The sequence below is a fragment of the Danio aesculapii genome, chromosome 16 (assembly GCF_903798145.1).
Source record: "Danio aesculapii chromosome 16, fDanAes4.1, whole genome shotgun sequence".
In the NCBI taxonomy this organism is placed as follows: domain Eukaryota; kingdom Metazoa; phylum Chordata; class Actinopteri; order Cypriniformes; family Danionidae; genus Danio; species Danio aesculapii.
In genome coordinates this window covers 28,276-44,223 of record NC_079450.1, presented here as the reverse complement: position 1 = coordinate 44,223, position 15,948 = coordinate 28,276, and the positions used below count along the sequence as shown (strand labels likewise).

Here is a 15,948-nt window from a genome sequence, read left to right as displayed (position 1 = left end):
ATATACTGGTTGACTGACATTAACCTGTGACAAATGATGTTTCTGTTATCACAACAGCAGTGGCATGTCCGGACAGCACATCATCACTTGAGAATTCATCATTATACACAGGAAAAAAAATTACAGCATAATAATAGACTGTATACACGAACTGTGCTGACGTGTTTCTGGTAGAATCTCAGTCAGGCTCTCTACGTTCGCATAGTGCTTTTTTTTTTTTTGAGAGAGAGAGAGAGTACAGTTAGTGGTATAGCCAGAGAGGCAGTTGCAGATTAGGAATGAAAGTGGAGACCAAACAGTTGAGTTTTTTGTGGTTTCTTGAAGACAGCAAGTGACTCTGCTGTTCTGATGTAGTTAGGGAGTTCATTCCACCAACTGGGCAGATTGAATGTGAGAGTTCGGGAAAGTGATTTCTTCCCTAAACATACTAAACATTCTAATGTCATGTAATGGACAAATAACAAACTGAAACAAATGTGTTAAGCACAAGTATTTATATGAAAAACCTAATACATTTCTGATTTACACATCTACATGCATTACAACAGATTTACTTGCATCCTACAACATCCAGAGTAACGTGTCCAGAGTAAGAGCAACTGTGATAAGATAGATTTATTCATGTACAACATTGTCAACACACTGTACATAATTCATGTGTTGTTTCCTGCACTGCAGCAATATAAAGTTGTCAATATAATAAACATGAACTTTCAGCATAATCATTTAATCATATAGAACAGAACAGTTTGAGTGAACAGTTGCTCTGCACTAATGTAAATATAAATAACTGTAGATACTTGTGCTGCAGGTGTAAATAACAGGGCTTTTGTGCATAGAGGATTATGCAATGCTTACCTCCATCAAATGTACTACACCTCTGTCTTTTGACAAAAAAATCAGGCAGGTAACTACTGTCAGAACCCAAGTGATGCTCAAGCACTGGTTGTGTTTAACTACATTTAATGTTAGCCTTTTTAAAAAAGATAATGCTTTTAATATAAGAAGAATAATGCAAAAGGCATGTGTTTCAAGTCCATGGGAAACCACCTCCAACTCATTCTGAACAAGGAAAAACCCTGAGATATGTAAATATAAGTAACTAGACATTTACACTGCAGGATAAATATAAATAATGTGACACCATGTTAAACATTTCCCCTACAGAGATGTGTGAAAATACAACATTAAACAATGGTTAAATAAGAAGTTGTGTGAGTGTGTTTGGTCAAATCTGTAGTCATTTTGACAGGTAAAAGTAAAAAAGAAAGATGAAAAGGAAAGAACTGGTCAGCTTCTTCTGAAACATGTTGATGTCTTTATAGATGAGCTGGATCGTCATGTCATCCTGAGAATAAATAATCTCCCACTCAAACTATGCAGCTTCTCTGACTCCATCATCGACCTGAAACACGCTGATCTCTCCTGTCACTCCATCCTTACAGGAAACCGGGAAACTATAACCTAGAGTTATAACTCATTCATACTAGTTCATGCTTATGGATATTAAGGACACGATGTGCATATATGTTAATAGATGGATAGAAATGATACAGGTAATTAAAACAACATAAAAATCCATATGAACTGTGAGAAACAGACACGGCTAGTGTGTAATTGCTATTTCCAAGTTCTGAGGTCTGTCAGCAAAACAGAGTCAGTGCTTAAGCCAGAAAACAGTTTCAGCAGTGTCGAAAGCGTCAAAGTCACCAAAATGTTTGACAGGAACAGGAAGAGAGGGTTGTAGATCCACAGTGTCTTCCAATGTCGTTCCATTATCTGACCTGTGCCTAGAGGCCCCCGCATCCTGATCCACCAGTGTTAATAATAATAATACATTTTATTTATAATGCGCTGTGCTCAGTCCCAAAGCGGCCCACTATCTGCCCACACACACATGCTGAATGTCTTGTGTACTGATGTCTCTCTGAAGTGATCTGCTTCTACTCACGCCGTCTAGATATTGAATGTGTTCTTCTAACATGATACCAAAAACATTTGTAGACTCTGTATTCTTTAGTGCATCCATCGGGAAATCTGGACTAAAACTATGTGCAAAATGAATGTGACTCAATAAAGATTTGAGAGTAAGAGCCACAAATACATAAGAAATGACGCAGCAGCAAATCATTTTCTCCTGTGAAAATACATCAAGATTTGGTAGCTCTAATAAAACAGCAGAAGTATAAAATCAATGACAAATGTCTCTTTTAACCAGTTTTTTTGTTCAGTTTAGTAATAATATTACACGTCACACCAGTGAAAGTTAGGAGACAAAGGCACTTCCTTCTGCCACGACATTGCGATTTCCACTCTAAAAGGTTAGTCGTTTTTTAAAATCACTATATAGTTTGTTATGGTCAATTTGAATTTGATCTTTAATGTAATATGCAATGCTTTCTACCGAGAATACAAACAAAATAAAAACACGTCTTTGTAAACGAGTGAAATGAGTGTGTTTAGTGGCCGATCACACCGAGTGTGCTTTTTGTGTTGAGAGGCGCCTTTTTGAATGATTTGCTATCGGCCGCGAGCGTGTTGTGCACTGCTTATGTGCCCTGTGCGCCAAACGTTTGAAAAAAGTAAACTGAGCGGAAAAGGTGTGTTACGTCAGTCTCGTCTTTCTCATTCTCCAATCAAATGAAAGCAGAGGCGGGGTTTCCATTGAGCTGTCTGCAGTGTTTGTGTTGTCAAGTCAACAACGGAGACTTTTGAAGATGGAGTAGAGACTAGCGGTCGCTGTTTTGAGTTATCCAGAGCTGTATGAATCACAAATCTTGAATATGACAACCTTATTAAAATTTTAAATTATATTAATATCAACAGCAACACTCGTGCTCAATACACAGCTGATTCAGTTGTTGTCTAGCCACATAACAAGTGCACCTCGCGTATTTGGATTGTAAAAGTGCGTTCGTGTGATCTGCCCCCAGGTCAACCATTTTACAACAGCATGTATCCACCTTATGTTACAACATGCACTAAGAATGTTTTTATTTAAATGTAGACACACTTGTATTGATTATTGTATAGTGACAGAAATAGTTGTTCTACTGCTGTAGTACAGTACTGGCTGCTATCAGCCAGTGTTATTAAATGCATCACAACTCTTTTGTTTGCTGTTTCATAACACCTAATGTTTTACTGATGCTAACTAAAATAACCTAGTCAAGTGTTAAAGGATCTTTTAGCATTATTGCCTGTTTGATTTACTACATTCAGCCATTTCATATTTGTAATAGTAGACCCAAACACTTTACAATATGGTTCATTAGTTGACTACTTCAGTTGACATCCAAATGAACAGTATTAATAATCTTAGTTAATGTTCATTTCAACATTTACTAATGCATTACTCAAATCAAAAACACAAAATATACCTAAGCTATGCTATTTCCATGGCTTAACGGTTAGTGGAATACTACCCTATGATAAAAGATAAGTCAACTGGAAATTGACATGTTTTTAAGACCTAGTAAAAACGAAATGAAGACAATTATTCCACAATATGTGAGGGACATGGCAAAAGAAATGGGAGGAAGAGAGAACAGGAAGATGGTATTACATGATCCAGAGGATGATGGGTGAAAACAGAACATAGGGAGAAATAGACGTGAGGAAACAGTCACACTGCTCTGAATAGTGGGCTGTGTAGAATAGAAAGACATCCAAGTGTAATCCAAACTGTAATAACTGTAATGAAGAGGAAAATATAGAGCATATTGTAAAGACATGTCCATTATATAAAAGGGAACAGAATATGATGATAACAGACTGAGGAAAATAATGTAAATATAGATATTAATAGCACTTTATGGAGTGGAGTAGGAGATAAAAATTGAAAGCTTTACTAATGTTCCTTGGAGAGACTGGGTTATATAATAGAATATAAATTAATAAGAATAAGAGGGTAGAAATTTCACTTCTGATCCACACTCCTAACCAGTAGGTAGCAGAAATGCATCACAAAGTTGTATGCCAACCGCCAATAAAAAACCACGAAGAAGAAATAGGTTACAAGGGGCAAAAGCATGTCTTAGCCTAATGGCTCGTTTCCACTGACTGGTACGGTACGGTTCGGTTTGGTACGGGTCACCTTTATCAGGCTTGCGTTTCCACTAACAAGGGTAACCTTTTGGTGGGCGTGTGTATGACAGAAAGTTTCAGTCGACGTCATTCTAGCTCGAGGGAATGTCTACAATAAAGCTGTATGGGTCACTTACATATCATATGAGAAGCACTTCTCACAAAATAGATGCTTTACACACATAAACACTTGTGTAGAAATGTTTATCACTTACTTTTCTATGAACATGAGTTGATTATAACTGCAGATCAATGACAGTGCGAAACAGCCTACTGTAACGTCTGTAATTATATTAAATAACTAAATAAATGAACATATATAAACACATACAGCCCCTTACAGTCTCCGATATGTTACCAAATACAGAAGAACTACATATAGCAGACATTTCACCCGTATTTAGGTTCAAAACAACAGAAATTATAGCCAACAGTCAGTGTAAACCTCTCATCTGTGTATGTAAGCTTCAGCAGCACATGTAGCCTCTGTTAGAGAGTAATTCCGTCATTCCCGGTTCATATTAGTCCAAAATGTGAAGATAATAAGTTAGTTATACATGGCATTTTATTGATACACGGCGTTTGTTGAAAAATAATGTGCTCCTTTTTTCCGCCTTCTCCTTTGTTTCTTCACGCTTCACTGTCGCGTTTGTCAGTGTCTGACAGGATCGGGTTTCAAAAGCACGTCAATAATCAAGCGCAGGTTATTATCATCAGCTCAAGAAGTTTGTTATTTCAGATGTAATGTTAGACGCGCGCGAGCGCTAGCAAGAAAGCGAAACCGCTCGCGCCTCAGACTGGCTCGTAAAAAACTACGGGGCACAGAGTAAATTCTTCTTGGTTTTGTGGCTGTCCATCAAGACGACGACAAGGTCTGTTTGAGCCCAGATCGACCATGGCTCGTTATTATATATATTTATAATTCCGCTAAAATCTCTCTCTGTGTTTTTCAAACATGGCGGGTTTTTTGTTTTCATTCTGGCTTGTTGCGTAAGCGAATGACGTATCTCTGTAAACCAATAGCAATCAGCTGCGCGTCTAGCTCCGCCTTTTGGTACCCTTTCTCGTGTTTGGTACCCTTTCGAAAGGGTGCCGAAAAAGGGGTACGGTACGGTTCGGTTCGGTACGCTTTTTGACAGTGGAAACGGCCATAAAAGCGTACCAAACCAAACCGAACCGTACCGTACCACTCAGTGGAAACGGGCCATTAGTGGCTACTGGTACATAGTTGAAATGTTGTTGGATGCTCAACTGAATGTAAGTAAATGTAGTTTAATTGGCAGTGTGTATTTTATGCATTGGAAGTTGTGAATATGATGACTCTAATGTTTTTGTAGAAATGCTTCACTGCTGTATATGCACTTAATCCTGTGGAGAATTTTGTTTTAAGCTCAACTAATGAAAAATTATGGGATGAAAATGTGTGAATGTTTCACTAGACATGTCATCTGAGGACTTTTGGTACTGTGGACATTTTGATGAAAGACTACAGAGCTGTGGTGGCCATGTTGTATATATCATTTCTCATCTGATCTTCAACTAATCAATAATCATCAACCTTGTGGATCAGATAGTGTGTTGGATTACATGGAGATCCAACCCAGTCTCACGGCAGTTCGTGAAATAGTCACGAAATTTAATCTATTGATTCGTGTTCATGGGCACGAATTTCCCTCTTTTTTCGTGTCACCTTGCACGAATTTCCATCCAATGTATTTCAATGGGAAATCATTTTCGTGTCTCTAGCACGATTTATTTTGCCATAGGATACCTGATGCTTCGCTTTTCGAAAAATATTTTTATTAAATATTATTATAGCCACAGGGTACCAGACGCAGTATTACGATTATTATTATAGCCACAGGGTACCAGACGCAGTATTATGATTATTATTACAGCCACAGGGTACCAGACGCAGTATTACGATTATTATTATAGCCACAGGGTACCAGACGCAGTATTACGATTATTATTATAGCCACAGGGTACCAGACGCAGTATTTTGATTATTATTATTGACACAGGGTACCAGACGCAGTATTATGATTATTATTACAGCCACAGGGTACCAGACGCAGTATTTTGATTATTATTACAGCCACAGGGTACCAGACGCAGTATTATGATTATTATTACAGCCACAGGGTACCAGACGCAGTATTTTGATTATTATTATAGCCACAGGGTACCAGACGCAGTATTATGATTATTATTACAGCCACAGGGTACCAGACGCAGTATTTTGATTATTATTACAGCCACAGGGTACCAGACGCAGTATTATGATTATTATTATAGCCACAGGGTACCAGACGCAGTATTATGATTATTATTATAGCCACAGGGTACCAGACGCAGTATTATGATTATTATTACAGCCACAGGGTACCAGACGCAGTATTACGATTATTATTATAGCCACAGGGTACCAGACGCAGTATTTTGATTATTATTATAGCCACAGGGTACCAGACGCAGTATTATGATTATTATTACAGCCACAGGGTACCAGACGCAGTATTTGATTATTATTACAGCCACAGGGTACCAGACGCAGTATTACGATTATTATTATAGCCACAGGGTACCAGACGCAGTATTTTGATTATTATTACAGCCACAGGGTACCAGACGCAGTATTTTGATTATTATTACAGCCACAGGGTACCAGACGCAGTATTATGATTATTATTATAGCCACAGGGTACCAGACGCAGTATTATGATTATTATTATAGCCACAGGGTACCAGACGCAGTATTTTAATTAATATTGTTGACACAGGGTACCAGACGCAGTATTTTAATTATTATTGTTGACACAGGGTACCAGATGCAGTTATTATTATTATTATTATTATTGACATAGTGTACCAGACGCAGTTTTTTTATTCACTTATATTTTATTTCATTTTTTCCATAGAATAGCAGACGCTGTATTGTTTTTTTATTTTATTTTGCCACAGGGTATGCAGTATTTTATTTATTTATTTATTCTATTGCCATGGGGTACCAGACGTTGTGTCTTTTCATAATTTATTATAATAATTGTTACTTTTCTTCAAGCACTATTTTCTAAACCGACGCAGAAGGAATTCCATTGCTTTCAATGGGTTGCCTCAGACGTCATACGGAGACGTTCAAAGCCTCGTATAATTACCAAAAGATGTCAACGCAATATTTTATACCTGGTTTACGTCTATTATCGCAGTTTTTTTTTTTTTTTTTTTTTGAAAATATGTGATTTTTGTTTTGTTCATGAAAAGCGTCTGTAAAGAGGGTCGAGACAACTGTAAATGAGAATATACATCGGTCAACGTGACTTCTATTCAACAGTGAGTTCAACATCGCTCAGCTATTGGTCAAAATGCATCACCGGTGAGTTCACCGATGAGTTAAACTGTTCAGCAATACGTGGTAGGTTAATGCTACATAATGTATTTTTTACTTTTTATTGGAGATTAGTTGGTATTTATGTTGGTATTTATAAATGTGTTATCGTTTACTTTATATTTAATGAGTGAAATTATATTCAATTGCCCAGTTTAGGGTAATTATGCCTAATAAAACTGATTAATTTGTTTGTTTTTTTACTTAAAAAATATTACATTTAAAGTACTAAGTTTTAAAAATATTTTTAGCTGATCTTTGTATTATTAAATTATTCATTGAAGTTGGGGTCATAGTACGTCGAGATCTATTTTTTTTTTACAGTCTATGGTCGCAATCCCAAGGTTCATTGCGATCCCAAGGTCCACTGCGGTTTTCCACGCGGTAAGTAAAAAGTAAACAAATAAAGACGATTTGTTGATTTAGATAAGGGGTTTGTTTAGAACTTTTATAAAAGCAGGGAAGTTATCTCCTGATGCATTAAATGACTGCAGACTTGATATAAATAAAGCATGTACTGCAAACTAGCGATGCTATCTAATTACATCCAAGTTCATTTATTATAAAATATATTTTCCCCACATATAGTCGTGCATAGCTCAGAAAATATAGTTATACATTTGAAGATGAGGAACAGTGTTACCAGATTGTTGTTTTCCACAATAGTAATCGTCCAAAATCGAAATAAATTATGCAATATACAATAAATATTACCTCTAATAATACAATTGTATTCATAACTACATCAATATCAAAGCAAATCAAGTGTTTCTCTTAAGTTTAAAGGCTACATTGTAACTGCAATTATTTTTCATGCCTTAAAACAGACACACACACAAACACATTATATATAATGCCCCCTTTGATTTTTTTCTTTTCTTTTATGAATATTTCCCAAATTATTTTTAACAGAGCAAGGAAATTTCCACAGTATGTCTGATAATATTTTTTCTTCTGGAGAAAGTCTTATTTGTTTTATTTCGGCTAGAATAAAAGCAATTTTAATTTTTTTAAAAACCATTTTCACCTCTTAGGGCTTAGTGGCCACATACATGGACAGCACATTTTAGCTGTTATGTCTTATGTTTTATATTTTGTTACAGACATACAGTGTCATACTGCAACTGTTTTGCAGCATATGAAATGTCCCAAACACTATTTTAATTGTCCAAAAAGGGCAAAAAAAATGTTTTACTGATAGTCAAAGCATGTTCAAAAATATGTGTGTATGTGTTATTAATGCATTAAAAAGGCAAGAAAAAAACTGCTGTGTTCAAGGCAGAAATAAAGAGTTTTTCATTCTATTACACAAAGGTGACTTTATTGTGTTTTATATAAATTCGGACATATTCCACATATATGGACATACTTTTCTCTAAAAGTACATACTTTCAAAAGTTGGTACTTAGGTTTTATTCTAATCAGGTTCCAATAAGCCAAAATAAAAAAAATAAAATAAAGAGAAATAAAAAATGCATGTAAAAAAACAGCTTGGGCCTTAAGAGGTTAAGGTCAAAATTTTTAGCCCCTTTAAGCTATATTTTTTCGATAGACTACAGAACAAACCATCATTATACAAAAACTTGCCTAATTACCCTAACCTGTCTAGTTAACCTAGTTAAGCCTTTAAATGTCACTTGCAGCTGTATAGAAGTGTCTTGAAGAATATCTAGTCTAATATTATTTACTGTCATCATGGCAAAGAGAAAATAAATCAGTTATTAGAGATGAGTTATTAACACTATTATGATTAGAAATGTGTTGGAGAAATCTGCTCTCTGTTAAACAGAAATTGTGGTAAAAATAATCAGGGGAGCTAATAATTCTGACTTCAACTGTATATATATATATATATATATATATATATATATGTATATATGTATGTGAGTGAGTGAGATAAGCCTGTTGAGAAAAGAAGGCTGGAAAATTACAGGGCATGTAATTGATTATGCCCTTATTCCAGTAGGTAAGAATGCAACTTTTTATTATTCAAAGCATAACATAACCTCGTTTAACATAAACTGATGTATTTCACACATTATCATACACTATTACCAGTATAATTTGGCCTTTAACAATTTATTTAATAAAAGAAAGAATCTATCATCTCTAAATTGTGGTAAAGAGACGCAACAAGCTGTCTTCTCAAATATTATGTTAGTCATGATGTTAATGGTAAAACTCAAGGATTACCTTGCACCTTCTCAGAAATTTACTATTGATCATATGTATTACAAGAGGCAGGATTTTTTTTTTAATGCAAGAAATGCTTTTTAAATCATAATCTTAAACAGATTAAGGCTAATTTTGGACCACTTAAATTACATTAGAATTGCTTAAAGCAGCACTGATGTATCTAGTAGTTTAGTGGGTTTAACTAATGTCACATCTGTTTTTATTCATTTCAGATGCAGAACCTTTAGACACTGGATTAATGTTCTGGATTAAGTCCAATGTATTTATTGGAAAACAGTAGAGATCTGTCTTCCATACATGTAACAAAAGACTGCAGAGGCCATATGAATTCATCTTGACTAAGGGTAAGGTTTTTCAGAATTAATCATTATTTAAAATTATTGTATTTTTCTTTGTTAATATGTGCAGATTTGAAAAGAATGTACTTCTTTTAATAAAGAACTCTTCACAGCACTGCATCTGAACAGTCACAACCTCACAGAGCAGCACAACCGCCCCACTCAGGATCAGTGTAATGGTGCTATTTTGAAGCTGGAACCTCATCTTGTGTACAGAAAAGGTAGAGTTGAAAATTCACTGGTTGTCTTGTATTGTGTGGTAAGTCATAGTTTTATTATTTGTTTAATTTCATTGCAACACTAAGTAGTCCATTCTGTGGCCAATATGATATATAGGGCATAAAATAGGACTGATCTGATCATTGTTTTGATTTCTAATTAAGTACTCAAGGGGCTACACATGTAGCTGAAGTTAGCATCATTGAGTAGGACATTTCTTTCAGTATACTCTTAAAGAGATAGTTCACCCAAAAATGAAATGAAAACTCTGTCATTAATGACTCTTCCTTCACTTGTTCCAAATGTGTCTGAGTTGCTTTCTTCAGTTAAACACAAAAATATAGATTTTTAAGAAAGATGAAAATCTGTAAACCTTGACTTCCATAGTATATTTTTTACTCCTATGTATGTCAATGGTTTCAGGTTTTCAGCTTTCTTCAAAAAACATCCTTCATGTTCCACACAAAGAAACTTGGAAGTTTTATAATAAAGGTTTACAACCACTTGAGGGAGAGTAAGTAGTGAACTATTCCTTTAACCAAATCTAGTTGACTTTACTAGAAAATTGTATAGAAACTCATTGCCTTAAACCCCTTACATTATATGCAAGATAAAACTTAACAGCCCTACTTGAATTAAAATGTTACTGTAAGTCCAATAAGATTGTAAATGTTGTAAGTTAATTCAAGTATGGCTGTTTAGTTTCACCTTGTATAAAAACATAAGTGGTTTAAGGCAACAGGTTTCTATGCAGTTTTCTAATAAAGTCAATTAGGTTGGGCTAAGACTGTAATGGGTTACAGTAATAGCAGTGAATCATGCAGCTATAACATAAATGTTCAGCCATGTAAAGTAATAGACTTGTCATAATTTAGCAATATTATTAGGGTGGAACACTGTATGCTGTTGTAGTTTTCATATAATTGATGAGTCAAAGAGTGTGTTTTAAATAGCAAGAAGTGATCAGTGCAGTCACTATCCTCATATCTGAGTCTGTAGGACTGTCAGATCTGCTTGGAATACATGAAAACATGCTGAAAATGTTAAACTTATTCAAGCAGTTAATTCAAGAGTGCCAGATTTAATGACACTTTACAGATATAAATAAATATCACTGAACTTTCTAAATGAAACCCAACAATCATCTTGATTCTTTGTTCTTTAATGATATTGTGCACTTCTGATACTTTACAGTGGCAAAACCTGGGATAACACATGGGAGCCTTCCAGGAATTCCCGACACTTTACACCCAAGTCTCCTCATGCCAACCGGTTTGCAATATGACAGTCTAGTCACCATAAACACCTGGACTCGCCAAGCACACATTGGTTCTCAGTGTTTTGTAAAAATGTTGCTGTTCTTTAGTAAGTACTTGAATATGTTTTTGAAAAGTGTTATAGCTTTTAGGTACTTTTGCTGTTAAGTTCAGAAAGTTGTCATTATAAACATTTTTGTATTTGTCATGAACTTGACTTGCTGTTGTGAAAGTTTGTTATAATGGCATTTCCAAAGGCATCATTTGAAAAGATTTTTTGCAGTGCAGTTTTACTTGAGCTTCACATAGCAGATGTATGACATGAATAAATATCACAAAATAAATAAATATAATAATAATAATAATTCAAAATATACATTTCCTTCAATTATAATTGTTTTTAATCATTTGCATATATATGTATGTAATAAAATATTGCAATAAAAACTGTTATAAAATATATATTTTTGGTGTTTGTGTGAATTTTTTTTTTTTTTTTTTTTGTGGTATTATAAATAAATTATAAATGTTTCATTAAAAATGTATTGTCTTTATTTGCATACTCATTTACACTATTTTTACTATTTAATGGGCACAGTATTTGTCCTTGAAGTTTGACATATATTTATATTTGGATACCTACAGGATGCAGGGTCAATTTACAGGAAATGCTGAACTATATTTGTTTTCAAACATGACATTTATTATTTTATTATTCATTTCAAATGTATGCCTATGATCTGGTTTCACTGTGATCATTTTACACATCAGGTTACACCCACAAAGGAATCTCGCTGTAAATATACATTTGTATTTTAATAAGACATAATATTTAATATGTAATATTAATATGAATTTTACTATTTAAATCCTTAATTTATAATCTACCTTCAGCCGGATTACCAAATAGAGACAACAAGTGTGACGTAGATTGCGACGTTGTGATTGGACTAACTTTAAAGCCAAATTAAAAGATGCTTCGTGTTGCTAACTATGTTTTGCTAACTTTGCCACTTTACTAACAGTGTCCTTTATCAACGAGGTATCGCCATGTTTCAAATAGTTACCGATTAACCAAGATCGTCACCCTAAACCTAACCCTAATTACACATTTCAATGAACTACAATTTGTAGCGCCATGTTGTTCCTGTCCCATCTATAGAGTGACAAAGACTTGTGGGTAATGTAGTTTAAAATATTTTTGTAATAAAATGGAATAAATACGATCTTTAATGAACATAGGACTATCTATATAAGGTCATTGTCCATATATTTATGACATATGTGAAAGCCAGGCATAAACTTGTTGTTTTACAATGAGTGTTTTTTTAAACAGCTTTTATTGACTTTCAGTATATATCTGAAAACTATGTCCAATATTATTTATTGAATATAGCATAAGTAATAGTGTTGTGTTTTTTCCCTTATATATTCTAATTTGACTTCGAGTTAGAGACGTTTGAAATGTGAATATTTTTTCTTATTCCATGGGGCTCTACACATCCCCTGGGAGTAGAAAGGCAGTAAAACCTATGTAGATGTATCATCTTCAACATGAACAAGACATTGTTATTGTCACATGTACAGTTGTGTTAAAAATAAGCTGTACAACATCAGTATACTCTTAAATCACTAGTTATTAGCAATAGTGATCAATATTCATCACAAATTATATGAGTAATTGGTGAATTCACTGGTGTTCTGAATAATATGTGTAGATTTTATGACACTGGATAAATCATGGAAAAGAAGTTTCATTAATGGTCATCATGTGGTTTAATTGTTTCTACTTTATTTGAAATATGGATAAGTTATATTAAAATATGTAAATGTTTATAAATGTAACCTTTTAAAGACTTTTTGTATTTGTTTTGAAAAAAACTCTTTATCTGAATATTTTTACTTTCTAAATCTTCAACTTGTTTGTGTAACAGTATGTTTTGACAATGTATGAACTTATGTATTTAATCCAGGAAATAATGATTCCACATAATGTCTTTGTCCTGCATGTCTCCCTATAATAATAATCTTTAAACAGTTTTCAGTTATTACAGCATACTACACACTAAGATACTGACAAACGTGGCCTTTGTTATCTTTCTTCAGCCAAGGACTGAAGTCTAAAATAAAAATTTCTCCTTTACCATACCATATTTATTCAAATTAGTATTACACCATGCAACTTACTGTGTCTTGTGGTGAAACTCAATCTGGATAATTTTGTAGACACTGCATTTAATTATTGTTTTCATCATGGGTTAATTTGCTAATTATTTTCTTTATTAATCAAATGATTTGTAAGAATTGCTGCATTGTAAAAATCATGAAAATAGTAAGAAATGAGGTTACAATGACGAAAAGATATCTTTACAAATGCTGTGAATAGTTCAAACCTCCAAATGATTATAACACATAGCCATTAACCAACAAAATAAAAATGCAAACCTTCAGATGATCTAAACTAAAAGTAAAATAATTTTGTGCTGTACTTATATGTGAGTATAAGCTATTGAGATGGATTATGTCTACCAAAAAAATCATATTTTATAGACTTTCTGTTAGTTTGGAAAATGTTTTAATTGGCATCATTTGATTTTTTTTTTTTGCATTCATTAGAACAATTTATAAATAGTTTTTTTATTTTATTATTATTATTTTAATTTTCAACAGAACAACAATGGTACTGGTGTCTTGTAACAATATGTACAGCAGTTTTTGTTGGACATTCTAACAAATGCATACAAATGCAACAAAGCAAAGACAAAAATAAAAGGAGATAAAACAAATTTAGAAAGACATATCGTCACCTTAGAGTTATAAGGTTCTATCTGACATGTTTGTCAAAATTGGGTTATTGACATATTAAATGACAACTTATTAACTTTATGGGATGTTTTTTGTATGTTGTAAGTTGTTTAAATTTTAAGACTTTTTATTTAAACAAATGTTACACACATACTGTTTGCTATGAAATGCAAAAACTTTGAAGCTCAATTTCTCAAAATCATTCAGAACGCAGATAGAACCTTAAATTCCAAGGTGAAGAAATAGTCATGCAGTACCCTCAAGAAAAATCCAGGAGGACCAAATGCGCCAGAACACATCAGATCTTTGATGTAAATCATAGGTAAATTTTTCAAGTGGTAGAAGTCTGGTTGCCTGACTCAGCCACATATTGACTGGAGGTATCTGAGCAGTTGACCATAATAATAATAATAAACATTTTTTGGCCAAGTATATGCAAAAATTCAATACACATTCTTCATCATAGAATTCATATTTTAAAAGCTCTTAATGTCAGTTTTGTGTATTTATTTTATTTTCATATAGAGTACCTCAAATCTATACATGTTGTAAGCAGTTAGGCGTTCAATAATGCTCCAAATTAACACCACTGATTGATTTAAGAGGCATGCATACATACTGTACATGTATATGTATTTGAAAAAAAAGAGACAACAATTTGGTTATAGATTATGAAATTCAGATTTTATTACATGCTTTAGATTCAGTGTTAAGGTCATCGTCTTCTTTCTTTACAGTAAAAGAAAATCTGTAGTCAATGTCATACTCATCAGTTGGAGCTTTATTTAAAAAATGTATGTTCTTTGCTCCGGCCAAAACATGCAGGTACCTTGCAGGTCTCTAGCTTGCACCCTCCTGTCGTAGTTTTTTTTTTCTCAGTTATTTTGTTGCTTTCTGAGAATGATGATCCACAGACCTTTTAACCCCTCTTCGTTTAGGCCACATGTCGTATCTTTAAAGAAGAACACAACCACATTAAAATGTATTAACATCCTTTGGACTGGGTAACCTTATGCTTATGTTTGTGCTAAATAATACAAATACATACTTTTCAGTAGCACATAAGCAGGACAGTTCTCTGAAGGAACCAGGATGAGTTGAAAGGTATTTGGTATTTAAAATGGTTGGCCGTCTCTGCCACAAGAATCCTCTGTTCTCTTGCAGAGTCCTTACTAGCAGGATAATGTTGAACGCCCTTCTCGTTGTTGTTAGATCGACAGTGTCTGAAATGTATTCATAAGAAGAAAGTTGTATCACATGGATTATACATCAACTTTTAAAGAATCAAAACTGTCAGAAGTCTAGTGTACATACCATGCTATAAGGCGAAGACATCCACATCACTTCTGTTTTTTGTGTCTTTGCTTCTGCTAGTGAAAATACAAAACAATAATAGTAACACTTACAATTATTCATGACTATATGTAATATTAATAATAATTCCCTCACCGTCTGCCCACTTCTCTACATCATAAACCAAAGTCTTCCAATTGGTTTCCGGTCACTGCCAGTTTCATGGATTCTGTTTTGCAACTTGCATTGCAGAGCTGTTGTGGTCTAGTGATAAGAAATCAAAAATCATAATACTATTCAAATAGGTTACTGAACATCTAAAACAAACTCTACTGGATGTCTTTACCTTCTGATATCAACAGGTCAG

At 33.9% G+C, this 15,948-nt stretch overlaps 3 long non-coding RNA genes across 3 annotated transcripts; 2 read left to right on the top strand and 1 right to left on the bottom strand.

Moving 5' to 3' along the window:
- The first annotated feature begins 7,374 nt into the window (after positions 1–7,374).
- LOC130242900 (uncharacterized) lies at positions 7,375–9,952 on the top strand. Its single transcript, XR_008839106.1, has 3 exons — positions 7,375–7,419; positions 7,799–7,858; positions 9,883–9,952. It is a non-coding gene; the product is annotated as an uncharacterized LOC130242900 (long non-coding RNA).
- A 29-nt stretch (positions 9,953–9,981) lies between these two features.
- On the top strand, positions 9,982–11,782 carry LOC130243868 (uncharacterized). The gene is made up of 3 exons (XR_008839171.1): positions 9,982–10,014; positions 10,122–10,267; positions 11,422–11,782. It is a non-coding gene; the product is annotated as an uncharacterized LOC130243868 (long non-coding RNA).
- A 3,203-nt stretch (positions 11,783–14,985) lies between these two features.
- Positions 14,986–15,633, bottom strand: LOC130242862 (uncharacterized). The gene is made up of 3 exons (XR_008839098.1): positions 15,603–15,633; positions 15,337–15,511; positions 14,986–15,240 (listed from the first exon to the last, which is right to left on the bottom strand). It is a non-coding gene; the product is annotated as an uncharacterized LOC130242862 (long non-coding RNA).
- Between the last annotated feature and the right edge of the window lie 315 nt (positions 15,634–15,948).